Source organism: Pan paniscus, chromosome X, assembly GCF_029289425.2.
Source record: "Pan paniscus chromosome X, NHGRI_mPanPan1-v2.0_pri, whole genome shotgun sequence".
NCBI lineage: Eukaryota > Metazoa > Chordata > Mammalia > Primates > Hominidae > Pan > Pan paniscus.
Genome location: NC_073272.2, coordinates 154,090,593 through 154,117,944, shown reverse-complemented (window position 1 = coordinate 154,117,944; position 27,352 = coordinate 154,090,593). Strand labels below are relative to the sequence as shown.

The 27,352-nt window shown below is 45.5% G+C and overlaps 1 protein-coding gene and 1 long non-coding RNA gene across 3 annotated transcripts in view; both read left to right on the top strand.

Annotated features, from left to right (window-relative positions):
* The window catches only part of MECP2 (methyl-CpG binding protein 2), a 75,340-nt gene that overhangs the window by 19,233 nt on the left and 28,755 nt on the right, over positions 1–27,352 (top strand). The window lies entirely within an intron of this gene.
* Positions 15,673–20,742, top strand: LOC134729761 (uncharacterized). Its single transcript, XR_010111168.1, has 2 exons — positions 15,673–19,387; positions 19,944–20,742. It is a non-coding gene; the product is annotated as an uncharacterized LOC134729761 (long non-coding RNA).

The window sequence follows — 27,352 nt, the reverse complement described above, 5'->3', positions numbered from 1 at the left end:
TATTTATTTTCTTAATTTTTTATTCCCATAGATTTTAGGGGAACAGGTGGTATTTGGTGACATGAGTAAGTTCTTTAATGGTGATTTCTGAGATTTTGGTGCACCCATCACCGGAGCAGTGTACACTGAACCCAATTTGTAGTCTTTTATCCCTCACCCCCTCCCACCCTTTCCCTCAAGTCCCCAAAGTCCATTGTATCATTCTGATGCCTTTGCATCCTCATAGCTTAGCTCCCACTTATGAGTGAGAACATACGGTGTTTGGTTTTCCATTCCTGAGTTACTTCACTTAGAATAATAGTCTCTAGTTCCATCCAGGTTGCTGTGAATGCCATTAAGTCATTCCTTTTTATGGCTGAGTAGTATTCCTTTGTATATATATGCCACAATTTCTCTATTCACTTTCTGATTGATGGGCATTTGGGCTGGTTCTATATTTTTGTAATTGTGAATTGTGCTGCTGTAAGCATGCGTGTGCAAGTATCATTATGCAACGGGACTTCGGATGACATATTGAACAACTTCCTCACTGATATCCTTGTGAAACGCTACATATTTCATGGGTCTGTTTGTTATACCAACACTCAATTCTGAATGATGGAATTATTTCACATTTAGTCTCTTTTTCATCTAGCCATTATAGTTTAGTTTAAACACCAAGTTCCATTCCTGCTGCATGCTGAAGGATTTGCAGTACATCAGGCTATAGTCCATCGATTCATTCCACAATTGAGTAAGTAAGGTATCTATGGTACCTCAGGCCCTGTGTTAGGCAGGGATGGGGTAACCTAGACAGATTTGGTACCTGTCCTCATGGAGCTTGACTTTAGCGGCAGAGACAGATCTTAGATAATTGTACCAGTACTTAAGTGTTCAGAAGGACAAGTATGGAGGTGGGAGCCACTCCAGTCCTCTACAGTCACGTGCTGCACAACAACGTTTCAACCGACAACAGAGCACACATACAGTGGTGGTCCCATAAGATTAGAATGCCATATTTTTACTGTACGTTTTCTATGTTTAGATACACAAATACTTACCATTGTGTTCCAGTGATCTACAGTATTCAGTATAGTACCATGCTGTACAGTTTTATAGCCCAGGAGCAATAGGCTATATACCGTATAGCCTAGGTGTGTAGTATGCTACACCATCTAGATTTGTGTAAGAACACTCTCTGATGTTAGCACAAATAAATCGCCCAATGACACATTTCTCAGAGCATATCCCTGTTGTTGAGCGACTCATGACTGTACAATGGAGGAACAGCTCAGCCTGCCTTCCCCAAGGAGGCAACGCCGATGCAGGGAACCGAGGGTTGAACAGAAGTGGGCAAGGTGCAGAGAGGAAAAAGGCTTTCCAGATGGAGAAGAGCATGTGTGAAGGCCCTCAGTCTGGCAAGAGCTTAGTCCTGTGTGGCAGGAGCTGAACGAGGGGTTAGGGGAGAGTGGCAAAGGGTCCGGGCCATCAGAGAGGTCAACAGGGGCTGGATCATGCAGGATTTTGAATGTTACCATCAGAGTGATAGAAAACATGAAGGGTAAGGTGGTTTGGGTTTTGAATTTTTATCAAAATATTGCAACTACTCGGCAACAAGTTAGATATAACAAAAGAGGTCATCGTAAAAACAGCAGTCTACCCCTTCCCCTTCCCTTCCCTGACTCAAACATGACAGCTTTTAACTGTTTCTGATTTTAGTTCCTTTGATGGTTACCTCCAAAATTAAATCATATGCTTATACATCTTTCTTGATTTGCCAACTTTAGGGAACTGTGTTAACTCCCTGAAATGAAAGAGAATGACTTAGCTTACGTTACCTCCCCATGTTGAAATTCATATTCACATTTCTCTGTAATTTTTTTTTTGAGATGGAGTCTCACTCTGTCGCCCAGGCTGGAGTGCAGTGATGTGATCTCGGCTCACTGAAACCTCTGCCTCCCGGGTTCAAGCAATTCTCGTGCCTCAGCCTCCTGAGTAGCTGGGACTACAGGCGCACACCAGTGCACTGGGCTAATTTTTGTATTTTTAGTAGAGGCGGGGTTTCACCATGTTGGCCAGGCTGGTCTTAAACTCCTGACCTCAGGTGATCTGCCTGCCTTGGCCTCCCAAAGTGCTGGGATTACAGGTGTGAGCTACCATGCCCAGCCCACATTTCTCTGTAAATTTTAAACAGTATTTTAGTCCATATGTCAGTTCCCCTCTGTTTAAGATAAGGGTATTAATAACCCTACTTTTCCTTCCACTTTCCCTCCTCAACTTCTGCGTCTTAAAAGCTGTACTTGACCATACCCATTCTTGCATTTGTTAACATGTGTGTTCTGCCCTGCAACCACAGCCAAGTTGTAGCTTAATTCTAAAGTCGAAAATAACATTATTTACATTATTACACATGTGAGTATTGTTCTTGGCGAGACCAAATAATGAATGTGCCCAGGATTACATTTCCTTCTTTACAGATCTGGACCACTCAAAGGAGAATGACCAATCAAGGTCAAATGGATTCCCTTTTCTTAGACTCTGTCACCTGCTTAAAATCCTTGCTAGGATTTAATCTACTTCATATTCAAACCTTGGCTTGCTTATATAGCTCTTTGTTTTGCCCACCATTTCTAGTTGCCTTTTTATTTTGTTTACTATTCCTCCTTGATTATGTTGTAAAATGCTATTAGCAGTGCTGTTTATTTCGTACGATTCGGCTTTTTCCCCACTGAAGACCTTTCTCTTGGAAGGCCTCTGCCCTTCTGCAATCTGGGCAAGTATCTGCTCTTTGATTTAAGGTTGCATATACAGCTGTACCTGGACCTTCTCCTCATTGGGCTCTTGGGTTGGAGCCCATGTCTTAAAACCCATATCTTCCTTTTACATGGTTTACTCCCTCGTTTTCTGGACTGCATCCTTAAATAATGTGCTCAGATAGAGTGCATGGGGAGTAAACTGTAGTGGATACCGTTGTCACCTACCCCATATCCATTTCTTCTTTGCCCATTCCTAACAGAATCCTGATATTATTCACCTTTCTACCTTATTCCCAACTTCAGAAAGGATCCTTAAGTCATTCCACACATTGCATTCCTTTGGCAACTGTTACTGGTCAAGGATGGACATACAATCTAAGTTGGTTCACTCAGACTGAAGGGAAGGACTTCCATGGCACGTTCAGGGAAGACTTTCTCTTTTTCTCTCACTGGAGTAAGTGAGAAAGGTGTTGCTGGGGGCTCTTCTGTAACCTCAGACTGAGGGACAAAGCCTGAGGATAAAGCCTGCTCACCAAGGAAGGCGGAGCAGAGAAACGGGAAGAACCTGGGTCTTGATGCCGTTGCTTAGCTGGTGATTGCACTGTGGCTGGGGCCTGTTCTACCTGAGCTAGGGACTCAGATAGGATGGACTTTCTTACTGAATGAGCCAGCTTCAGTTTTCTTTTCTGTTACTTGTAACCAAAAGCATTGTGACAGATAGGTCTTCTGAGTCACTGCATACCTGAAATACCTTTCTTCTACTCTTACACTTGATTGGCTGAGTATAGGGTTCCAAGTTGAAAATCATTTTTTCTCCTAACTTTGGAGGCATCTCTTCTGGTATGCAGAGTAACAAATGCAACAAATGCCTGATGCCCATCTTATTATGGTTCTTTTGTAGGTGCCTTTCTTTTCTCTTCCTTCCCTGGAAGTTTTTAGGATTTCGTCTCCTTATTTTTAGTGTCCTGAAATCTCATGAGAATATGTCTAGAGTTGTGTCTTGTTCACTCGTTGTACTGTGGTCATTCAATCTGAATACTTTTGTCAACTCTTTTTTTTAAAAAAAATTACTAATTTACATGCTTTCATTTTCTCTATGGGGACTACTGTTTAACTTTGGACCTCTTATATTGGTCTTCTGTCTTCTCTCATATTTTTCATTTATTGGGTGGTGGGGGGTGCTCTGAATTTTGGAAGATCTCCTGCATTTATTTTCTTTTTCCTTTTTTCTTTTTTTTTGAGGCAGAGTCTTGCTCTGTCACCCAGGCTGGAGTGCAGTAGCCTGATCTCGGCTCACTGCAACCTCTGCCTTCCAGGTTCAAGCAATTCTGCCTCTGCCTCCCACGTAGCTGGGATTACAGACCTGCACCACCACGCCCGGCTAATTTTTGTATTTTTAATAGAGATGGGGTTTCACCATGTTGCCAGGGTGGTCTCGAACTCCTGACCTCAAGTGATCCGCCCGCCTCAGCCTCCCAAAGTGGTGTGAGCCACCGCACCCAGCCTCCTGACTTTATTTTCTATCCCTTCTGTTAAATTCTTTATTTCAGCCAAACCTTTTTTTTTTTTTTTAACTTACTGTGAAGCCTGTGTGCCTACTGCCTAGATTAGACAATTGTTAACATTTTGGCGTATTTTCCTGGTCTGTATAGATAGGGTGCATTTTTATACCTTTTTGCTCACCATTTAAAAGGAACTCACAGATGTCACGACATTTCACCCCTAAGTACTTCAGTATACATCTCCTAAAAATAAGGACATTTTCCAATATAAGCACAATACCCCGATCACATCTTTAAAAGTTAACAATAATTCTCTAATGTTATCAGGCACCCACTTTAAATTCAGATTTCCTCCAAATGTCTCTTATCGCTGTTGAGGGGCTCCAAAGCAATTAAGATTTATACATTGCATTTGAATATGCTTCCTTTGTCTCTTATTTATTTATTTTATTTTGAGACAGAGTCTCGCTGTCTCCCAGGCTGGAGTGCAGTGGTGTGATCTCAGCTCACTGCAACCTCCGCCTTCCAGGTTCAAGCGATTCTCCTGCCTCAGCCTCCCAAATAGCTGGGATTACAGGTACGCACCACCACGCCCAGCTAACTTTTTTGTATTTTTAGTAGAGACAGGGTTTCTACTAAACCATGTTGGCCAGGCTGGTTTTGAACTCCTGACCTCAAGTGATCTGCCCGCCTCGGCCTCCCAAAGTTCTAGGATTATAGGCGTGAGCCACCATGCCCAGCCCCTTTGTCTCTTTTAACAAGAACAGCCTACCCACCTCTCCTTCACTTGTGATACTGACTTTTTGAAGCAGTCAGCCCAATTGTCATCTAGAAGGGCCCACATTTTAAGATACATATTTTTAGAGACGGCGTGTCACTATGTTGCCTAGGCTGGCCTTGAACTCCTGGCCTCAAGTAATCCTCCTGCCTCAGCCTCCCAGGTAGCTGGGACTACAGGCTTGTGCCACCACGACTAGCTGGCCCACATTTTAGATGTCTCTCTTTTCTTGTGATATAATTTAACTTGTTTGTCCATATATGTTACTTGTAAACAAGAAGTTAGGTCTACAGGCATGTTCAGGTTAAACATTTTGGGCAAGAATATTTCATAGGCAGTACTGTGTACTTCATATAGCATCAGCTCACCAGGCACTTAATGGTTGGTTACCCTGTGGTTTGTGATGCTACGTTTTAACACTTGATTAAAGAAGGAGGTGACTGCCAAATCTCCCCATTGTAGACATACAGTTTTCCTGTGGTAATTGATATATAATCTGTGATGTGATGCTTTGGCACCATACAAATATCCTATTGCCCAACAGCCATTTGCATAATGATTTTAGCATTCATTGATCCTTGCCTGAAACCATTATTACATTGGGGGTTGCAAAATGATAGTTTTTTTAATTGTCACCTCTTCTACATTTAGTACTGTCATTCCTCTGTAATGAATTTTCCCTCATCAAATAAGGAGGCATTATATTTCCTCCTAAAAAGACAGTATAGATGCTTAATCTTTGCCTTTATTACATTTCAGAGTAAGGAGTTGGTAGAATAATCACCTCAAATGGTGGCAAAATATTTGCTGTTGTGTTTCCTTTTCTCTTTCATGTCAATATGGACTCATAGGGATTTATTTATTAAATGTTTTACAATTCAAATTGGGTCAACAAGAGTCCCTTCATGTTGGTTCCTATATGCTCCTGGCATACCCTCATTAATTAGTCTTTGAGCAATTTCTTGTTTTCTGGCACAAGATATTCCATCCCAATATGTGCTTTTCCTGTCCTAGAACTGATTCCAAGGCGCTCTGGTTCCTTTTAGTGGCAACGGTATTTAGAATCCAACATGTGGGTACTAAATGTGCTGATTCTTACTGGGGTAACATTATATCTAGGCACTTTCAGAGGACATCGCTAGAAAATATATTCAGTTTTTATTTTTTATTTTTTATTTTTTTGTAGAGACAAGGTCTCACTATGTTGCCCAAGCTGGTTTCGAACTGAGCTCAAGCGATCCTCCCACCTCAGCCTCCCAAAGTGCTGGGATTACATCTCTCAGGGCAAACTGCTGGTAAATATTTTCACAAAAGAAAAATAAAAAAACCGAAGTGCTGGGATTACAGATGTGAGCCACTGTGCCCTCAATTTTTTTTTTAAGTCATGAATACATAATGATGTCTTCTATGGCAATTTAACATTACAGGGTTCTTCCTTAACTTTTTTTTTTTTTTTTTGAGGCAGGGTCTCGCTCTATTGCCCAGGCTGGAGTGGTGCAGTGGTACAATCCTAATTCACTGCAGCTTCAAATGCCTAGGCTTCAAACAATCCTCCTCCCTCAGCCTCCCGAGTAGCTAAGACTACAGGTGCATATCACCATGCCCAGCTAATTTTTAAAAATTTTTTGTAGAGATGGGGGGTCTCGTTGCGTTGCCCAGGCTGGTCTCGAACTCCTGGCCTCAAGTGATCCTCCCATCTCGATTTCCCAAAGTGCTGGGATTACAGGTGTGAGCCACCACGCCTGGCCAACTTTTATTTGATCTGTATATATCTTTTCCTTACACTGAAAATGTTGGGTCTTACTAATGTTAACATAGTTACTTATTTGCTTTATCTTGTAATAGACATAAAATTACAAAATTATAATACCAATATTACGATAAATAGCTGGGCATGGCGGCGCTCGCCTGTAGTCCCAGCTACTCAGGAAGCTGAGGTGGAGGGACTGCTTGAACCTAAGAGTTTGAAGCTGCAGTGAGCTGTGGTTGTGCCACTGTACTCCTACCCGGACAACAGAGTGAGTGGGGGGAAAAAAAAGAAATAATGGAAGATCCAGAGAAAGCCCCAAATATTTAAAAATTAAACAATACACTTTGCAGCTTCCTCACCTCTCTCAGCCTTCATAGAATTGAAGAGAGTTAGGGCCTTGCACTAGATTAGGCTTTGCCTTAAGGAAATGTTGTGTTTGATTTGATCTTTTATCCAGACCATTAAAACTTTCTTAACGTTTATTAGTAATAAGGCTATTTCACTTTCATATCATTTGTGTGTTCACTGGAGTAGCACTTTTAGTTTCCTTCAAGAACTTTGATTCACAACTTGGCTAACTTTGGTACAAGAGGCCTAGCTTTTGGCTTCTCGGCTTTCAACATGCCTTCCTCACTAAGCCTGATCATTTGGTTTTTGGTTTAAAGAGAAAGACATACGACTCTTCCTTTTACTTGAATGCTTAGAGGCCATTGTAGGGTTATTAATTGGCCTAATTTCAGTATTGTCTTGTCCAAGGGAATAGGGAGGCCCAAGGAGAGAGAGAGAGATGGGGGAACAGCTGATTGGTGGAGTAGTCAGAATATACACATTTATCACTTAAGTTTGCCATCTTTTCTTTTTCTTTTTCTTTTTTTTTTTTGAGACAGTCTTGCTCTGTCACCCAGGCTGGCATGCAGTGGCATGATCTCAGTTCACTGCAACCTCTGCCTCCCGGGCTCAAGCAATTCTCCTGCCTCAACCTCCCGAGTAGCTGGTATTACAAGCGTGCGCCACCATACCCAGCTAATTTTTATATTTTTTAGTAGAGACAGGGTTTGCCATGTTGGCCAGGCTGGTCTCGAATTCCTGACCTCAAGTGATCCACCCGCCTTGGCCTCCCAAAGTGCGGGGATTACAGGCGTAAGCCACTGCCGCCTGGCCAAGTTTGCCACCTTTTTTATTTTTTTTATTTTTTGAGATGGAGTCTCACTCCATCACCCAGGCTGGAGTGCAGTGATGCAATCTCGGCTCACTGCAGTCTCTGCTTCCTGGATTCAAGCGATTCTCCTGCCTCAGCCTCCCGAGTAGCTGGGACTACAGGCATGTGCCAGCACGCCCAGCTTGTTTTTTGTATTTTTAGTAGAGACGGGGTTTCACCATGTTGGCCAGGCTGGTCTCCAACTCCTGACCTCAGGTGATCTGCCCGGCTCAGCCTCCCAAAGTGCTGGGATTACAGGCGTGAGCCACCCCGCCCGGCCAAGTTTGCCATCTTTTATGGGTGCAGTTTGTGGTGCCGCAAAATGATGATAGTAGTAACATCAGAGAGCATTGATCACAGATCACCATAACAAATATAATAATGAGAAATTTGAAACATTGTGAAAATTACCAAAATGTGACAGAGACATGAAGTAAGCACATGCTATTGGAAAAATGGCACTGGTAAACTTGCTTGATGCAGGGTTGCCACACACCTTCAATTTGTTAAAAACTCAGTATCTGCGAAGTACAGTAAAGCAAAGCACAGTCAAATGAGGTGCGCCTGCATATTACAACCAAGAGGCTTTTCGCGGAAACACGAGTGTGCTTCAACATTCAAAAATCAGTTGGTGTAATTCACCACATTAAGATAATAAAGGAGGCCGGGTGCAGTGGCTCACACCTGTAATCCTAGCACTTTCAGAAGCCGAGGTGGACAGATCACTTGAGGCCAGGAGTTTGAGAGCAGCCTGGCCAACATAGTGAAATCCTGTCTCTACTAAAAATAGAAAAATTAGCCGGGCAGGGTGGCACGCACCTTTAGTCCCAGCTATTCGGGAGGCTGAGGCAGGAGAATCCTTGAAACCAAGAGGCGGAGGTTGCAGTAAGCTGAGATCACGCCAATGCATTCTAGCCTGGGCAACAGTGAGACCCAGTATCAAAAAAAAAAGATAATAAAGGAGAAAAACCATATAGTCTATTCAATAAATACAGAAAACGCATCTGACAAAATTCAGTGCCCTTTCATGATAAAAATTCAGCAGATTAGAAATAGAGGAAGTGCATGTATGAAAGAGCTACAGATAGATTGTACTTAATTGTGAAATACTGAACATGTTACCCCGAAAATCAGGAAAAAGGCAAAGATGTCCACTCTAACCACTTCTATTCAACATTATACTAGAGGTCATAGCCAGTATAATGAGGCAAGAAAAAACATAAGAGGCATTAATATTTAAAGGAAGTAAAACTGTTTCTATTTGTAGGTAATGTAGAAAATGTGAAAGAAACTATCAGAACCTGCTAGAACTAAAAAGTGAATTCAGCAAGGTCTCAGGGTACGAGATCATTCAAAAACTAATCAGAAATGAAATTTCAAATGCAATATCGTTAGGAATAATTTAATAAGAAATGTACAAGATTTACACGCTGAAACTGAAAGTGTTGCTGAAAGAAATTAAAGACCTAAATAAATGGAATGTTGTACCATGTTCATCAGCTGAAAGACTAAGTGTCTTTACAGTGTCAGTTCTCCCTTCATTGAACTGTAGATTCATAACCCCAGTCATAACTGCAGGGGTTTTTTTGTAGAAATTGATTGTAAAATGTATATGGAAGCTGGGCACGGTGGCTTATGCCTGTAAACCAGCACTTTGGGAGGCTGAGGCAGACGGATGACTTGAGGTCAGGAATTTGAGACCAGCCTGGCTAACATGACGAAACCCCGTCTCTACAAAAAATACAAAAATTAGCCAGACATGGTGGCACACACCTGTAATCCCAGCTACTTGGGAGGCTGAGGCATGAGAATCACTTGAACCCAGAGGTGGAGGTTGCAGTGAGCCAAGATCATGCCACTGCACGCCCGCCTGGGCAACAGAGTGAGACTTTGCCTCAAATAAATAAATAAATAAAACGTATATGGAAATGCAAAGGACCTAGGACATCCAAAGTAAACTTGAAAGAGAACAAAATTAAGGGGCTTATGTGATGTGACTTTATAGTCATTTGATTTTTAACAGAGGCACCAGAACAGTCCGGTGCGGGAAAGGAAAGTCTTTTAGCACGTGCTGGATGATAGCAAATGACATCCATACCAGACAAAAATGAACCTTGACCTTACCCTAAATATTAGTTTCTTAGAGTTGCCACAAACTAGGTGGCTTAAAACTACAGAAATTTGGCTGGGTGCGGTGGCTGACGCCTGTAATCCCAGCCTTTGGGAGGCCGAGTCGGGCAGATCACCTGAGGTCAGGAGTTCAAGACTAGCCTGGCCAACGTGGTGAAACTTTGTCTCTACTAAAAATACAAAAAACTTAGTCAGGTGTAGTGGTGCACACATATAATCCCAGCTAGCCAGGAGGCTGAGGCAGGAGAATTGCATGAACCTGGGAGGTTGCACTGAGCCAAGATTGCACCACTGCACTCCAGCCTGGGTGACAGAGTGAGACTCCGTCTCAAAACAAAACCACAGAAATTTGCTGTCTCATAATTCCAGAGTCTAGAAGTCCAAAATCAACTGTCAGCAGGGCCATGGTCTCTGTGAAACCTGTAGGGGAGTCCTTCCTTGCCTCTTCCTAGCTTCCAGTGGTTGGCAACCTTTGGCATTCTTTGATTTGCAGCTGCATTACTTCAATATCTGTCTTCCTCATCACACAGCATTCTCCATGTATGTCTGTGTCTTTACATGGCCTCCTTCTTGTAAGAAGAACAGTAATATTGGATTGGGGCCTGCCCTACTCCAGTGTGACCTCACCTTAACTAATTACACCTGCAACAACGCTGTTTCCAACTAAGGTCTCAGTGTGAGGTACTGAGGGTTAGGACTTCAACATATCTTTTTTGGGGGACATAGTCCAACCCATGACACTACCTCACACCATACATAAAAATTAATTCATGAGAGATTATAGACCTAAATGTTTTAAAAGCTAAAAATATAAAGCTTCTGCAAGAAAACATAGGAGAATATCTGTGCAGTCCAAAGAATAAGATTTTTTTTAAACACAATTTCACTCTGTTGCCCAGGCTGGAGTGCAGTGGTGCGATCTCAGCTCACTGCAACCTCTGCCTCCCGAGTTCAAGCGATTCCCATGCCTCAGCCTTCCAAGTAGCTGGGATTACAGGTGTGCGCCACCATGCCTGGCTAATTTTTGTATTTTTAGTAGAGGCAGGGTTTTGCCATGTTGGCCAGGCTGGTCTCAAACTCCTGATCTCAAGTGATCTGCCTGCCTCGGCCTCCCAAAGTGCTGGGATTACAGGTATGAGCCACCGTGCCAGGCCAAAAAAAGATTTATTAGGATACATGAAGCAATAGCTATTAAAAGAAAAAATAAATTGGACTTCATTAAAATTTAAAACTTTTGGTCCTCAAAAGATACCATTAAGAAAATGAAAAGACAGAGCTGGGCGTGGTGAGGCTTGCCTGTAGTCACTACTGGGTACTTGAGAGGCTGAGGCAGGAGGATCACTTCAGCCCAGGAGTTCTAGGCCAACATAGGCAATATAGTGAGACAGTGTCTCTTAAAAAAAAAAAAAAAAGAAAAAACAAAAGAAAATAGGCTGAGAGCTGTGGCTCATGCTTGTAATCCCAGCACTTTGGGAGTACAAGGCAGATGGATTGCTTGAGCTCAGGAGTTCAAGACCAGCCTGGGCAACATAGCGAAATCCCATCTCTACAAAAGATACAAAAAATTAGCCAACCATGGTGGCATGCACCCGTAGTCCATAGTCCCAGCTACTCGGGAAGCAGAGGCAGGAGGATTGCTTGATCCCAAGGAGGTCAAGGCTGCAGTGAGCTGAGGTCACGCCACCGCACCCCAGCCTGGGTGACTGAGTGAGACCCTGTCTCAAAGAAAATGAAAAGACAAGTCCACCAAGAAAACAGTTGAGACCAGTCATAGAAAAAATAGAAAGTCATATATCTGACAAAGGATTTGTATTCAGAAGAATTCCTACAACTCGGTAATAAAAAGACAACCTGATTTTTAAAGGGTGAAAATATTTTAATGGATACTTTTTTTTTTTTTTGAGACAGAGTCTCACTGTGTCACCTAGGCTGGAGTGCAGTGGTGCCATCATACATAGCTCACTGCAGACTCGAACTCCTGGGCTCAAGTGGTCTTCCTGCCTCAGCCTCCTGCGTAGCTAGGACTACAAGCACGTGCCACTATGCCTGGCTAATTTTTAAATTTTTTGTAGACATGGGCTGGTGTCTCTGTGTTGTCTAGGCTGGTCTCGAACTCCTGGGCTCAAGTGATCCTCCCACCTCTGCCCCCCAAAGTGCTGGGCCACCACGCCTGGTGTGGTGTCACCAGACATGAGCCACTATGCCCTGCCTGATACTTTTCTTTTATCATCTGTTTATTTCTTGTTTATGGGTGTTTCTGTTCTGATTTTATGACTATTCTATAGTCTAAGATTTCTCTGAGAATATTATTTGTTTCCTCTAAGGACAGACTTGGTCTCTCTTCCATGGGGCTGGTTCTTGAGCCGCCAGGGATGGGGAGAGGACCTGGGTAGCTGCCGCGCTGCCCCTTCTCTGCTGTGGTGGAGTGGCCCGTTGCCTGCGGGGTCTCTCTCTGAAGGGTGGTTTGGAGAAGTTCTGTGGAGGCGAGGCAGGGGTCAGCTCTTGCCCCATGGACCCTCAGAGACTGGGAAAAGGTAGGCATCACCTGGGCTGCTGCCAGCCACATCAAGAGCCTTTGGGTGGCCCGGGGGGGGGGGGGGGCGGGGAAGGGAAGGTTCTAGCTGTTGATTTAGAAAAGACCCATTGATTTCTTGCCTGAGGGAAGAAGTGGCACCCTGCCACTCCAAGTTTGCTCTGCTCACCAGCCCCAACAGCATCAGCCTCACCTGGGAGCTTATTGAAGGTGCCCTGCCCCAAAGCTTGTGGGTCGGGATCTGGCAGTCAGCAGCCCCCAGGTGTTGCACACATGACAGCACTGCTTGCCCCTCCTCTCGTCTGGTCTGGTCTGGTCTGGTCTGGTCTGGTCTGAGAGCTTCTTTGGGGCTCTGACAGGTATACAGGCTCTCATCTGCTCTACAGCTCTCTTGTAGTACATTCCTCTCTGTTCCATTAGTCAACATGTTCCTGCCTACTTCCAGCATCTAGAAATTTGCTGAGTGTATCTTATCCGTTCAGAGGTCCTCTCCTGCTATTGCCTCTGTTAGAAATTTCTTCCCTTTCATATGTCTGTACTTCGGTTTCTTTGAGGTTTGAAGGGTCAAGTGGCAATTCATGTAGGCAGTTGGCCATCCTCTGGTGAAGGCTTTAAAGCCCAGGAATAACAAGATCCATTATGTCTAAAACTAGCAAAAACCCTACCTGTCACATGGTGAACTGAATTAGAGGTGATGGGGACAGAAGCCAGATTGGAGTGAGTGGAAGGTGAGGGAGTGGAGATTGGGTATAGACAACTCTCTTTAAGAAGTTTTGTTGTGATGGTGACCAGAAAAATAGGAGTGGGGTAGAGGGGGATGAGGGTGTTTTTCACGTGGGTGAATATGAGAGCATGTTTACATCCTCTGGGAATGGCCCAGGAGAGAGGGGAGCATGAGAAGGAGGAAATGGGGACCTGGAGGAGCAGACTCCTTGTGTGGAGGGGGGAAGCGGCATCTAGAGCTGTTGCAGGAGGTGGGCTTTGAGTAAATGCTTCCTCTTTGGTAAAGACGGGGAACGGGAACGGTAGAAGTTGCACGGACCCTTTGTTAAAGCTCAGAAGCTGAGCGAGAATTAGAGCTTAAGTTTATGGAGTAGTCAGAATAAAGTACCCCTAACTGTATTCTTGCACAGTGCAGGAAGCCAGGGGTCTGAAATCAAGATGTTGCAGGGCTCCATTCCCCCCAGAGCCTCTAGCATGGGATCCTACCTTGCCTCTTCCAGCTTTTGATGGCTGCCTGGCAGTCCTAGACTTTCCTTGGCTTGCAGTTGCATTGCTCCATTCTCTGCTTGTGTCTTCACATGGCCTTCTCTGTGTCCCCGTATTCTTCTCTGGATGCTTGTCACTGTATTAGGCCCACCCTAAATCCAGGATGATCTCATATCAAGATCCTTCACTTAATTACAGAAGCAAAGACCTTCCAAATAAGGTCAGAGCCACAGGGTCTGGGGGTTAAGACGTACACCTGACTATTCGGGGCTACCATTGAACCCCTGTAGAAGCCTGTCCATTTCCAGGATAGCAGAGCCCAAGGAAGGGCCAGAAGTCCCCCCAAAACAGTTGTTTGCATTCACCAGATTCTAAGCTATAAGCAGATGGGCAGTGGCAGTCGGTCCTAATCCATATACCATTGGCAACAATAGTTTAGTTCACTGTAGACATAATGAGATGCTTATCTTCTGCTAAGTAGTCCTCATGGTAACAGCCATATTACTCCTGGCTTTGAGTGACAGTGCTGTGCTCTTGTCTGGTGCCCATATACTTCAGCAGCTGGAAACAAGACAGTGCTCATGATTCACCGGAAAGTTTCTGTAGTTAAAATCAAGTGATCCCTTGAGTCTATTCTAATATTTGTCTGTACCATGTTCTGTGACGAGACATGGAAACAAAACTTTAAGAAGTGAAAGTATCTTTGATTATGCTCTTGAAGACAACTTTTTGTTTGTTTGTTTTGTTTGAGACGGAGTTTCACTCTTGTTGCCCAGGCTGGAGTGCAATGGTGTGATCTCGGCTCACTGCAACCTCCGCATTCCCGGGTTCAAGCGATTCTCCTGCCTCAGCCTCCCAAGTAGCCAGGATTACAGGCATGCACCACCACGCCTGGCTAATTTTTTTTATTTTAGTAGAGACGGGGTTTCACCATGCTAGTCAGACTGGCCTCGAACTCCTGACCTCAGGTGATCCGCCTGCCTCTGCCTCCCAAAGTGCCGGGATTACAGGCGTGAGCCACCGTGCCTGGCTGAAGACAACTCTTTAAAGATGGATATGCTCTGGGCTGGGTGTGGTGGCTCACACCTGTAATCCCAGCACTTTGGGAGGCCAAGGCGAGCAGATCACCTGAGGTCAGGGGTTCAAGACCAGCCTGGCCAACATGGTGAAACACCGTCTCTACTAAAAGTATAAAAATTAGCCGGGTGTGGTGGCGGGTGCCTGTAATCACAGCTACTCAGGAGGCTGAGGCAGGAGAATCGCTTGAACCCCAGAGGCGGAGGTTGCAGTGAATTGAGACTGTGCCACTGCACTCCAGCCTGGGCGACAGAGTGAGACTTGGTCTCAATAAATAAAATAAAATAAAGATGCATATATGCTCTGAAGGCTGGCTACATTTTATTCTTTCTCAAACAACTTTTACAGTGGATAGTGCTGTAAAAGTTGTTTAGCTCTGGTCATTTTATCTTTTTTGTGATCTGCAAAAGGAGAGATCCTTTTCCTTTTCACTGCCTCTAATACCCAACTCCAATACTCCTTTGACCTCACAGGCACTTAGAATCCATCAGTGGCTCCATCTTTTCTCAGACTTCACCTCCTTCGTATCCTTATTCCTCTCCTTTGTAGCTTCAGTGCCAGTCAGATGTCGTTACTCCCTGGCACACTGCCTCAGCCCTTCAGCACTTTCTTGCTTTGTTATATTCAGTCGACAAAGCCCCAGCCTCATGAAATTCAGTCATGTCTGCCCCATGCCTGCTCCGTCCTGAAGCTGAATGTGACTCCTTCATTGATTCCCCCTTTAAGTTCATGTCTACCCCAGGTAAACTTCTTGCCGCCAAGCCCACCTGCATACTGCAGTTCCCCGGTCTCTCCTAGCCCCTCCCACCCTCCTCATCAGCTGTCACACCTCCTTGCAGCTGATATCTTAGTTCCCAGAGAGCACAGAAGCAAGCTCAAGAGAGTGTCTACAGGCCAGCGTCTACTCCTTCGCTCTGTCTCCCTCATGCTGTCACGGAGCGCCTGTCCCAGGCCCTCGCTCCTGTTCTAAGGCATCTCTCCAGTCCCTTACTGCACTCTCCCCCATCAGAGATTCCTCCCTCGCCTGCCCTAGAAACTTGTTGCTACTTCTCCCACCTTGACAAAAGCTGCTCCCAACCCCCCACCTGTCTAGCATCTCTGTTTTCCTTTACCAGCAACACTCCAGTCCCTGTCTCCACACCCTCTTCAACCTTCTCCAGTTGTTCCTTTGCTGCCACAGCTCTGCCAAGCTGCTCCATGAGGTCTCCAGTGATGACCTTCATGTTGTTAAGTCTGGGAGCTGCTTGTCACTTCTTTTCCCAGAGCTGTCGTCGTCAGTTAACCCCAATACCCATACGAGACAATCCTTTCCCTCCCTTGAGTCTCTGCACTGATGTGCACCTTCTCAGTGCAAACCACAGCTTTTGTCTCTTTCTAGCTGAATGCATGACTGACTGTGCTTATCTTAGCTGTCACCCCTGCTGGAGCAGAAGCTCCACAGGACAGGATTGTCTCCTTGATTCACAGATGTAGCTCAAGCTCCTAGAACAGTGCCTGGTGTCTATGGGTCCTCAGGAAGTCCTGGGTGAGTGTGTGAATGTCTGTCCTCCTCGGTCTTTTCTGTTTCGCATGTGATGTTGGAAGGCCTCAGGTTCAGGCTTTTCTTCTCCACCCTCACTCCCGAAGTGATTCCGTCCAGCCTCATGGCTCCCAAATTTATGTCTCCAGGCTGACTGGGTCACGGGAACTCCTTATCCTCCCTAGACCTTCTCTTTCCCTGGTCTTCTCCTTTCCAGTAAACAGCAACTCCAACTCCTGCTCCTCAGGCCAGAAACCTGGCGCTGGTTACCTCATTTGTTCACAAATACTGTTACTCCACCTGCAAGATGGATACAAAATCTCATGAGTTCCCCTGCCTCCACGGCCCCCACCCAGGTGCAGGTGTCCAGCTTCCCTGCCTCTGCCCTTGCCCCCTGGTTCTTTGTTTAGTCCTGCAATATTGTGCTCTTCTGTTCAGAACCCTCCAGTGGGTCCCTGCTTGCTCAGAGTCACAGCCCAACAGGATCACCTCTCTTGCCACTCTCCCACCACTCATGCACTGCGGCCTCGCTGGCCTCCTGGCTCCTCCCTGGACCCTCCAAGTATGCCCCTGCCTCAAGGCCTTGACCTCTCCTCTGCCCTCTGTCCCAGGTATCACACATGTCTGCTCAAGTGTCACCTTCCCATTGTGGCCTTCCCCGAGCACACCCGTGTCTGTAAGTCAGGCAGCCTGCCTCTGCCCCACCAGTTCCCCCTGCCTAGCATAGGACTTGTCACCATCTGCCACAAGCTGTGTTACTGCTGGGTTTTGTTTGTGCTCTCCCACTCCCTTCCCCTCCCTCCCTCTCCCCACCCCATAGAATCTGAGTCCCATGAGGACAGAGATTTTTTTTTTGCCTCTTCCTCAATATATCCCCAGTGCCTAGAATCATGCATATTTTAATTTATTGAGTGAATTAACAAATAAATTCTGCAGTGGGACATTGCCCTAAGGTTTTGTCTTACAAGAGGGACAGAAGAACATGCAGCCTGCTCTGCTGTTGGCTCCTTAGCTTCTCCATGGCTAACAGGAACAATATTGTTTATGAGATAATCAAAGCCATAGTCATGAGTTAGAAGGTACATATAAAGGCAAATATGTGGAGATTGAGTTACTTTGGCGGGGGCGGAGGGGTGTGTAGTTATCTGAAAACATGGAACAAATCAATGAGAGTCTAAATAGCACCCACATATTTGCCCCTCTTTTAAAACATACCTCCTTTATGAGTGTAGAATTTAACAGCACAGTTTCCCAGTGCAGCTTTGCGAAACAAGAGAAATGAATTTTAAAGGCTGTCAGGTGCCTTTGCAATCTGTGGCTTAGTATTTGTGTAACAACATTTGTGTTTTGCCAACAGATGTACTGCTTAAAGTACCCATGAGAATGGCCTCTGTGGTTTTCTACTTTCTCGGATGGAACCTTAGGAACTGATTATTGAGAAGAGGCTGATACTGCCCACCTCAGCTCCCAGGCAGGCTTCAGGGCCTTGGTTACTACTCCTTTGGGCCCTCACTTACCCTTGCAGACGTCTTTTGCAACCTCTGTAGCCAGAAGGGACAACCGCTTTCTGGCATGTTGCTCTTTCCCTAATGGCTTTATGAGCTTCTTGAACACCAAAGCATGTGTGACTTCCTCACGCCTTCCCCTGTATAGTATAGCACCCCTAACTGTATGTGTAAGGAGAAGGAGTGAGCAATTGATGGCATCCCCCTGGATCTCCAAGGGAATGGGAAGGGGCAGGGTTTCTGGATTCAGTCATGTGGAATCTGGTCGTTGGTGTCTAAATGTGCCTGTTACTTGTGCCCAATGTCCAGGTTCACCAGGAGGCTTAGCCTGCTCATTTCCCTGCTAGTAGCTATATTTTGGGAGAGCATTTTGTATGCTCTAATTGAACTTTGTGGGTCTCAGCAATTTGAACAATGTTTTGTTTTTCTTCTGGTCAGGTTACAAAGGAAAGAAAAGGAATCTGGTGTTGTAGGAGGTGGTGTGTTGTGTAATTACTTGTTTTTTTTTTTAAGTTTTTTTTATATTTTTGCAACAAGGCAAGTTTTCTTTGAATAAATAATGCTGGGAGCTTATCACATAGAAGGCATATGTGTTGTACTCAGTACATTCTGAATTATCTGGGTTTATTTTTATCTCTTGAATTCACTTATAAACAATTCAAAGGCTGTTTTTTTAGCTAACAGAAATAGGAAGAGAATCTCAGAATCTGTTTTGTCATTTTTTCAATGGGTTGACTTATAGTGATTATGCTAACTCAGTGGAAAAGCAATGTAGTGAGTAAACCCCACATACGGCATATCATGAACATTTTGTTGCTTTTTTGGCTTCTGACCATCTTCATACCTTTTTTTGTGTTAAAAGTCTCCCCGTTGTGTATATCTTAGTAAGAGGCAGGTGGACCCTAGTTTCTACCTAAGAAAACCTGAAGCTGGGGTTGGGGGCCTGTGGTGTACTTCCTTCTCATGCTGTCCATGACCACTGCAGTGGCTTTGTAAGGATCCAGGACCCAGGGCCCCTCAGTGGGTGTCTTCCATTTCTCAAGATTGCCTCTTGGTTGTGAGATGACGGTTGCTGCTCTAGTCATTGCATCCACTCCTCCAGGTAGGAAGAAAGAGGTCATAGGGGAAAGGCAAAATGGCACTTGACATCTTAACTTCTAGGCCCATTCAATATTTCCATTTCCATCTTCACACCCATCATCTTGTCCTAGGGAACAAACAGCACCAGCAGCTCAGTAGCTATAACAGCAGTTATTTATTTCTCACACATGGGTCTGGGTCAGCTGCAAGATGGGATTCAGATCTGTTCTCAAGCCTGTCGTTCCAGGACCCAGGAGGGAGAAGCAGCTGCCAGGGGAAGTCTCTTCGTAGGCGGAGGTCAGGAGTCCAAGAGGAGTGAGCAGAGTCACAGAAGCCTCTTAAAGCCTCTTCTTCCCCCATCCCATCAACACGTGAGCAAGCCCAGAGTCAGTGGGTGGGAGGTGTGCTCCGCCCATAGTCAGTAGAACAAGAGCAAGCTTGAAAGAGAACGATGAGCAGGAGTGCACTCGGCCACTGTCTCCTTAGCCATAACGTAGTCCCATGGTCTGCTGGGAAGCGGGGAATAACTCTCCTTAGCTGAGCGCAGGGTCTCATTAGTAAGGTAGATGGAGAACATGGATGTTGGGGGACAACTGGCAGTGCCTGCCACAGGGGAATGGATATATTCCCTCCCCTTGCTCTCTGGAAGCTAGGGGATGGCGATGAAGCCTAGGTTTGGCCAAACCCATTCTGCCTTCAGGGACTTTGACTCTTGAGGGACAGTGAGGGATTAGCCATGGTGGTGGCAGTTGAGTCACAAAACCAGCAGTGGTGGCTAATGTCCAGTGATGACATGCAACAGTGCCCAGGGTGGGTGTCCCAACCAGCAGGTCCCTGCAGTATAACCTTGGCTGTGTTTGCAGTGGTGCAGCCTCTATTCCTGCTGCTTTTCTGAGCCTAGTTCTCTAGTTCTCTCTCCATTTCCAGATCTGCTGCCCAAGAACTCCTTTGTGATTGAATTTAACCAGAGTTGATTTCTGTTGCTTGAAACTCAGGACCTTGATGCAGTGTGCAGGGTCTGGGCAAGGTAAAAACACACTTTCATGATTTTGCCTCAAGTATAGTAGATGAGCTTAGGCTTTTTGAGCCAGGTAGCCTTGGGATTAATTCTCAGCTCTTGCACCTAGCAGGTGACCTCAGCAATCAAGTCACTTGCCCTCCTTGAGCCTCAGTGTTGCCCTCAGTTAAACGTTGCTCTCGTGTGTTGCTGAGCATTCAATGAGATTGTATATAAAGTGATCATTGTGAAGGTATTGGGACATAATTTGGGAAAGTGTCCTGGTCTAAGCTTTTGATTGGCTCTCCATCATTTGGGTAATGGGATAGTGATTTAGGAGTACCATAGCAGCTCAAGGGGCCCTTCTGGAAAGGGTATGAGGAAGGTCAGGGACAAGTCTGAAATGAATCATCCTGGGCTTAATGCCTGTGACTGGGCAGTGGGTACAATTATCTCAGGCTAGTCAGTAGTCATTTATTGTGAGAATACATGGGCAGATTTTTAAATTTCCTTCTCAGTCTAGACTTGAATGCAAACAGTTCTTATTGCTAACTTACCACTAGTCACCACTAATGAACAAAGACTATGAACAGGAAATTCATAAAAGAAGAGATACAGATGGCCAATGAAGATAGGAAAAGAGTTCTGCCTGCTGGTAATCAAAGAGATGCAAACGAAAACAAAAATGATGCCTTTTCACCTACCAAATTTGTCAAGATTAAAAAGAAAGCAAAGAGCCAGCGTCAGCTGATATTCATACCTGCACCTGCTCGGTAGCTTGCTAATGTTCTGCCTGCTCCACACGCCAGGCCAGCCTCCACGGCGCAGCCAGGTGAGGCCTTTCCTTGTATACAGGCACGTTTGGATTCACTGTTGCATAAGTGAGACATGTGCATGCTTCACAATTCAGGAAGTGCAAACTCCAGAGTGATGCAAGGTCTGAGTGTCCCTGCTGCCCTGGTCTCCCAGCTGCCTAGGCCTCTCTTCAGGGAACGGCTGCATCCAGGGTCTTGTCTGTGTCTTTTGAGGTGTTCTATGTACACGCAGACACATCTAAACCTATTTTTATTTTCCCTGCACCTGCTTGGGCTACTGTAAGCTGTTAAATTTTTTTTTCTAGGAATTTGTCCATTTTGTCTCACTAGCATAAAGTTGTTCATGTTATAGTTTATACATTTGCAACATCTGTAATTATGTCTGCTTTTTCATTCCTAGTGTTTGTTGTTTACTTGTACCTTCTCCCTTTTTTCCTTGTCTTGGTAAAAGTTCATTAGGTTTGTTGGTCTTACAAGAAGCAGACATGTAGGCATTATTGCCCTGTATTACTCTGTGTCTCTTTTCTAGTTCATTAAATTCTGCTTTTGCTTTTATCTTTATTATTTTTTCTATGGTCTTAGAGTACATTCTCTGTTTTTTGTTGTTGTTGTTGTTTGTTTTTTGTTTTGAGAGAGAGAGTCTTGCTCTGTCGCCCAGGCTGGAGTGCAGTAGTGCAATCTCAGCTCACTGCAACCTCCACCTCCTGGGTTCAAGTGATTCTCGTGCCTCAACCTCCCGAGTAGCTGAGATTTACAGGCATTTGCCCCACACCCGGCAAATTTTTTGTATTTTTAGTAGAGATGGGGTTTTGGCATGTTGACCAGGCGGGTCTCGAACTGCTGACGCCAGGTGCTCCACCCGCCTTGGCCTCCCAAAGTGCTGGGATTACAGGCATGAGCCACCACGCCTGGCCCTAACTTCTTAAGTTATAAATTTGGTTCATTGATTTTTCTACCCTTTTTTCAAATGTAAACATTTAAGGCTAACCCTCTGGAACTACTTCAACTGTATCTAGCAAGTTCTGATAGTATTGTCACTTTAAGTTAGCCCAAAGATATTTTAAATTTTCTTTGTTTCTTCCTTTGACTCACATATTATTTTAAAATGTGTTTTTCAATTTCCAAGCACATGGCTTTGGGTTTTTTTTTTTTTTTTTCCTAGTTGCTCTAGAAAAAAAAATTGACTGCATGAGGTGGCTCACGCCTGTAATCCCAGCACTTTGGGAGGCCGAGGCGGGCAGATCACCTGAGGTCAGGAGTTCGAGACCAGCCTGGCCAACATGCCAAAACCTCGTCTCTACTAAAAATACAAAATTAGCCGGGCATGGTGGCACACACCTGTAGTTCCAGCTACTTGGGAGGCTGAGGCAGGAGAATCACTTGAACCGGGAGGCAGTGGTCACAGTGAGCCAAGATTGTGCCAGTGTACTCCAGCCTGGGCAACAAGAGCAAGACTCCGTCTTAAAAAAAAAAAAAAAAGAAAAAAAGAAAAAATCAACTTCTAACTAAATGGCACTGTGATCAAAGAACTTGGTCTGTGTGACACCAGTTCTTGCAGTTGGTTGAGAAGTGCTCCATGACACATTATCCACAACCAGTGGACAGAATATGTCACCACCAAGTATGGGTGCAGGATTCTACATATATTCATTACCTCTGTCTTATCCGTTTGTTGTGAAAGTATTTTCTCTTCTTACTGTCATTTTGTTTACTTGATTTATCAACTGATGGAATACGTGTTAAAACCTACTGTGGTGATGGACACATCAGTTTCTCCACAGAGTTTGGTCATTTTATTATTTATTTTGAGGCCACATTTTCAGTTTTAGATACAGTTTCACATTCCTGGTGTATTGAACCCTTTGGTATTATGAAGCGACCATACTAATATTTTATTTTTTTAAATTATTATTTCTTTTATTTCTTTTTCTTTTTTTTTTTTTGAGACAGGGTCTCCCTCTGTCACCCAGTCTGGAGTGCAGTGGTGCAATCTCAGCTCACTGCAACCTCCGCCTCCTGGGCTCAAGTGGTCCTCCCACCTCAGCCTCCTGAGTAGCTGGGATTACAGGCTTGCACCAGCGCGCCTGGCTAAGTTTTTGTATTTTTAGTAGAGACAGGGTTTTGCCATGTTGCCCAGACTGGTCTCAAACTCCTGGGCTCAAGCAGTTCACCAGCCTTGGCCTCTAAAAGTGTTGGGATTACAGGTGTGAGCCACCACGCCCGGCCATCCCAGTTTTTTATTTTCCTCCTTTCTGTGTCTTTATGCATCGGTGAGGTGGAGCTTTTGAAAATGTCAGATAGCTAGATTTTTTTTTTTTTTTTTTTTGAGACGGAGTTTTGCTCTTGTTGCCCAGGCTGGGGTGCAATGGCGTGATCTCGGCTCACTGCAACCTCCACCTCCCAGGTTCAAAACAATTCTCCTGCCGCAGCCTCCTGAGTAGCTGGGACTACAGGCACGCGCCGCCACACCCGGCTAATTTTGTATTTTTAGTAGAGATGTGGTTTCACCATGTTGGCCAGGCTGGTCTCAAACTCCTCACCTCAGGTGATCACCCGCCTCAGCCTCCCAAAGTGTTGGAATTACAGACGTGAGCCACCATGCCCAGCTGATAGCTAGATTTTTTTTTTTTTTTTTTTTTTGAGACGGAGTCTTGCTCTGTCGCCCAGGCTGGAGTGCAGTGGCGCGATCTCGGCTCACTGCAGGCTCCGCCCCCCGGGTTCATGCCATTCTCCTGCTTCAGCCTCCAGAGTAGCTGGGACTACAGGTGCCCGCCACCACGCGTGTCTGATTTTTTTTTTTTTTTTTGTATTTTTAGTAGAGACGGGGTTTCACCGTGTCAGCCAGGATGGTCTCGATCTCCTGACCTCGTGATCCGCCCGCCTCAGCCTCCCAAAGTGCTGGGATTACAGGCGTGAGCCACCGCGCCCGGCCTCGAGATTTTTTTTAAAATCCATTGTCTGTTTCGTCCTTTAACATCTATTTGATTTTTGATGTATTTAGATTCATTTATAGCATATTTGTGCATTCTATTTTTCCATATGTTCTGTTCTTTTAAATTTTCCTTCTCCTTTCTTGCCTTCTCTTAGACTTTTAAAAAAATTGTAGTAAAATACACATCACCTAAAATTTACCATTTTTAAATGTACAGTTCAGTGGCATTAAATACAAATTGGAGGCCAGGCATGGTGGCTCATGCCTGGAATCCCAGCACTTTGAGAGGCTGAGGTGGGAGGATTGCTTGAACCTGGAGGTCGAGGTTGCAGTGAGGTGTGATCACGCTACTGCTATAGCCCAGGCAACAGAGTGAGACCCTATCTAAAAAAACAAACAAACAAACAAACAGATTGGCATCACACAGTGTGTGTGCTGCTGTGCTGTGCTGTTATCATTTAACATTAAAACATAAACATCAGCACTGTTATGGACTGAATGTTTGTGTCCCCCAAAATTCCAATGTTGAAGCTCAAACCTCCAATGTGATGTTATTTGGAGATGGGGTATTTGAGAGGTGGTTAGGTTTAGATGAAATCAGGAGGGAGGGTGGGTTTCCCATGATGAGATTAGTGTCCTTATAACAAGAGACAGCAGAGAGCTTGCTTTCTCCACCATGTGAGTATGCAATGAGAAGGCAGCCGTCTCCAAGCCAGAAAGAGAGCCCTCACCAGGGGCTGAATGTGCTGACACCTTGATCTTGGACTTCTAGCCTCCAGAACTGTGAGAAATTTCAGTTGAATAGGCCCCCCAGTCTGTACTATTTTGTTATAGCCTGAGCAGACTAATACACCCATGTTATGAAAAGCTATAAACATCCCTTTAAAGGCCACCTAACGCGTCGTATTACCTCATGCATCTTCTCTGCTGAGCTTTCCAAAAGAGTGGCTTAGGCTGGGCATGGTGGCTCATGCCTGTAATCCCAGCACTTTGGGAGGCCAAGGCGGGTGGATCACCTGAGGTCAGGAGTTCAAGACCAGCCTGACCAACATGGAGAAATCCCGTCCCTACTAAAAATACAAAATTAGCTGGGCGTGGTGGTGCATGCCTGTAATCCCAGCTACTTGGGAGGCTGAGCCAGGAGAATCACTTGAACCTGGGAGATGGAGGGTGCAGTGAGCCGAGATCGTGCCATTGCATTCCAGCCCGGCCAACAAGAGCGAAACTCCATCTCAAAAAAAAAAAGAGTGGCTGGCCAGGCGCAGTGGCTCACGCCTGTAATCCCCGCACTGTGGGAGGCCCAGGTGGGTGGATCACGAGGTCAGGAGTTCAAAACCAGCCTGGCCGAGATGGTGAAACCCCGTCTGTACTAAAAATAGAAAAACTAGCCAGGCGCAGTGGCAGGCGCCTGTAATCCGAGCTACTTGGGAGGCTGAGGCAGGAGAATCGCTTGAACCTGGGGGGCGGAGGTTGCAGTGAGCCGAGATGGTGCCACTGCACTCCAGCCTGGGTGACACAGCGAGACCCCGTCTCAAAAAAAAAAAAAAAAACAACTGAGTGGCGTATGTTCCCGGTCTCCACCTCTCATTCGCCAGCCCCTGTGACCAAACCCCTGGGATTAGATCTCCATCGGGTCCCTCCCCTCACCCTAACCTCACATGCAGTGGTTCCTGAGAAGCTGCTGTTTATCTGATCACGGGATCCAGCAGGATCTGAGGGCTCATTCACTGAATCTGTACTACCCAACAAGGTCCTTACCCACACTTTTCAGGTGAAAACTTAATCAGATTCAAGCGTTTATCTTAGTGGCCTCTTCGTGGTGTGTGATTTCCTTCTTGCAGCTCTTTACTGGCTAAAACTCTTCACTGGGAGTTAAACCAGGTGTGGTCCTTGACCCTCATTATTTTGTCCCATCTCCTATGCTGGGCTCTGTATCCTTGTTTCCAAGCAGTGTCGTGTGACAGGGAAGTTACCTATTATTGTATGGTCCCCTCTTCTTGTCACCTCTGGTGTGGCACTTGTTCCATTTCTTGTTCAATGAATGTGATTTGTGAATGTGCCACATCTGTGGGAGGAAGGCAGTTCGCAGCAAGAGTTGTAGTTCCCTTGCTTTGCCCTGAGGGCCAGGACTTTACACTAGATTTTTTTGTTGCATTCCTGCACTCATAAAGTACACGTAAACTTAGAGGTGGTGTGTTAAATGCTAGAACTTAAAACTGAGTTCAGCTAGGCTCAAGTGCCCCACAATTTTTGTCCCACCAAACAATTTCATGAATATCTACAGATTGTTGCCTCAATATGCCTCAATATTGAGGCATATTGATTTGGGGAGCACAGACAAGTCAAGGTTGATGTGCATCTGCTGAACACAATCTTAAGTTGTTGAAGTAGGTATTATTAATGAACGAACGTCTATTTTAGCTCCAAGAGCCCCTGGTCTTCCAGAAGAGACTCCCAATGATCTTCCAGAAGCAGCTGGGCTTCTTTTGGTCCTCCCCCACCCAGGTGCAGTCCCGTTCTCCCTGCCTGGGTTTGATTCCTCTGCCGTGGAATAGGCTAGGCTGCTACCTCTTGAGCTTCTTCCACCAGGCCATCCATTAGGTGGCAACAGAGAGCACTAAAAGGAACTACTGTGGAAATAAAACTTGTTTTGCTTCTTGGGGGAAAAAAAAAAAGAAAAAGGCTTGTGGGGCGTGTGTGCATTTTAGTCAGATTTTACTGTGCAAAATATTTGAGAGATTTCTGCCCTCTTTCTCCCTTCCATTCCTCTCAACCCACTGCCCGCCCTACCACCCCTGTCTCCTTCAAGATAAGGTAGATCAGAAGACCAAATAGACAAATGCCATGTCCACTGTTTTCTGTCACAGTTGATAGCCATACCAGTCACCCAAGCTGGAAACCCAACAGGCCCCTGCCCTTCACTGCCCACATCCAAGGGAGCCACCAAGCCCCACAAATTGTTCTTTAACTGTTTGTCCCTCTTTTGTCTTCTGTCATCCCTTCTACCGCTGTCCTGGTTCAATCCCTCACCTTGCTCTGGGACTCCCATGATAACTTATGATCTTTCCTCCACCTCTCTATCTTCCACACAATCCCTATCGTCAATCTCATTCCCCTGCTTTAAACCCAAGAGTGGCACCCTGTGTTTGAGTGACATCAGGGCCCCTCATGTGGCTCCTGCTTCTCTTTGTGGCCCCTTCTGTTGCTGCTGCTTTTCTTATGGACGTAGCCCTCAGCAGTCCAGGACTGCTTGTAGTTCCTCCCAGGTACCATGTTTCTTGCACTCCTGGCCTTTGTCATTGGCTCCCCTGCCCAAGTCCCCTTCTCTTCTCCTTTCCTTCCCCTGTGGCCTTGCCTTGTCCTGCTTATCCTTGAAGACCCTGTCAGGTATCTCTTCCCCAAAGAGCCCTGCCTAACCACCGCCCCCCTCCCCCCCGCGACACACACACCTGGGTTAGGCCCTGCCTCTCCACGCCTGTGCCTCCTGCCAAGTCCTCAGCGGTCTCTGATCCCATGTGCCTCCAGGCATGGCATAGGGGGGCTGTGACACAGCCTCTCGGCCCACAGACCCCTGATTGTGGGCTTGCTCACT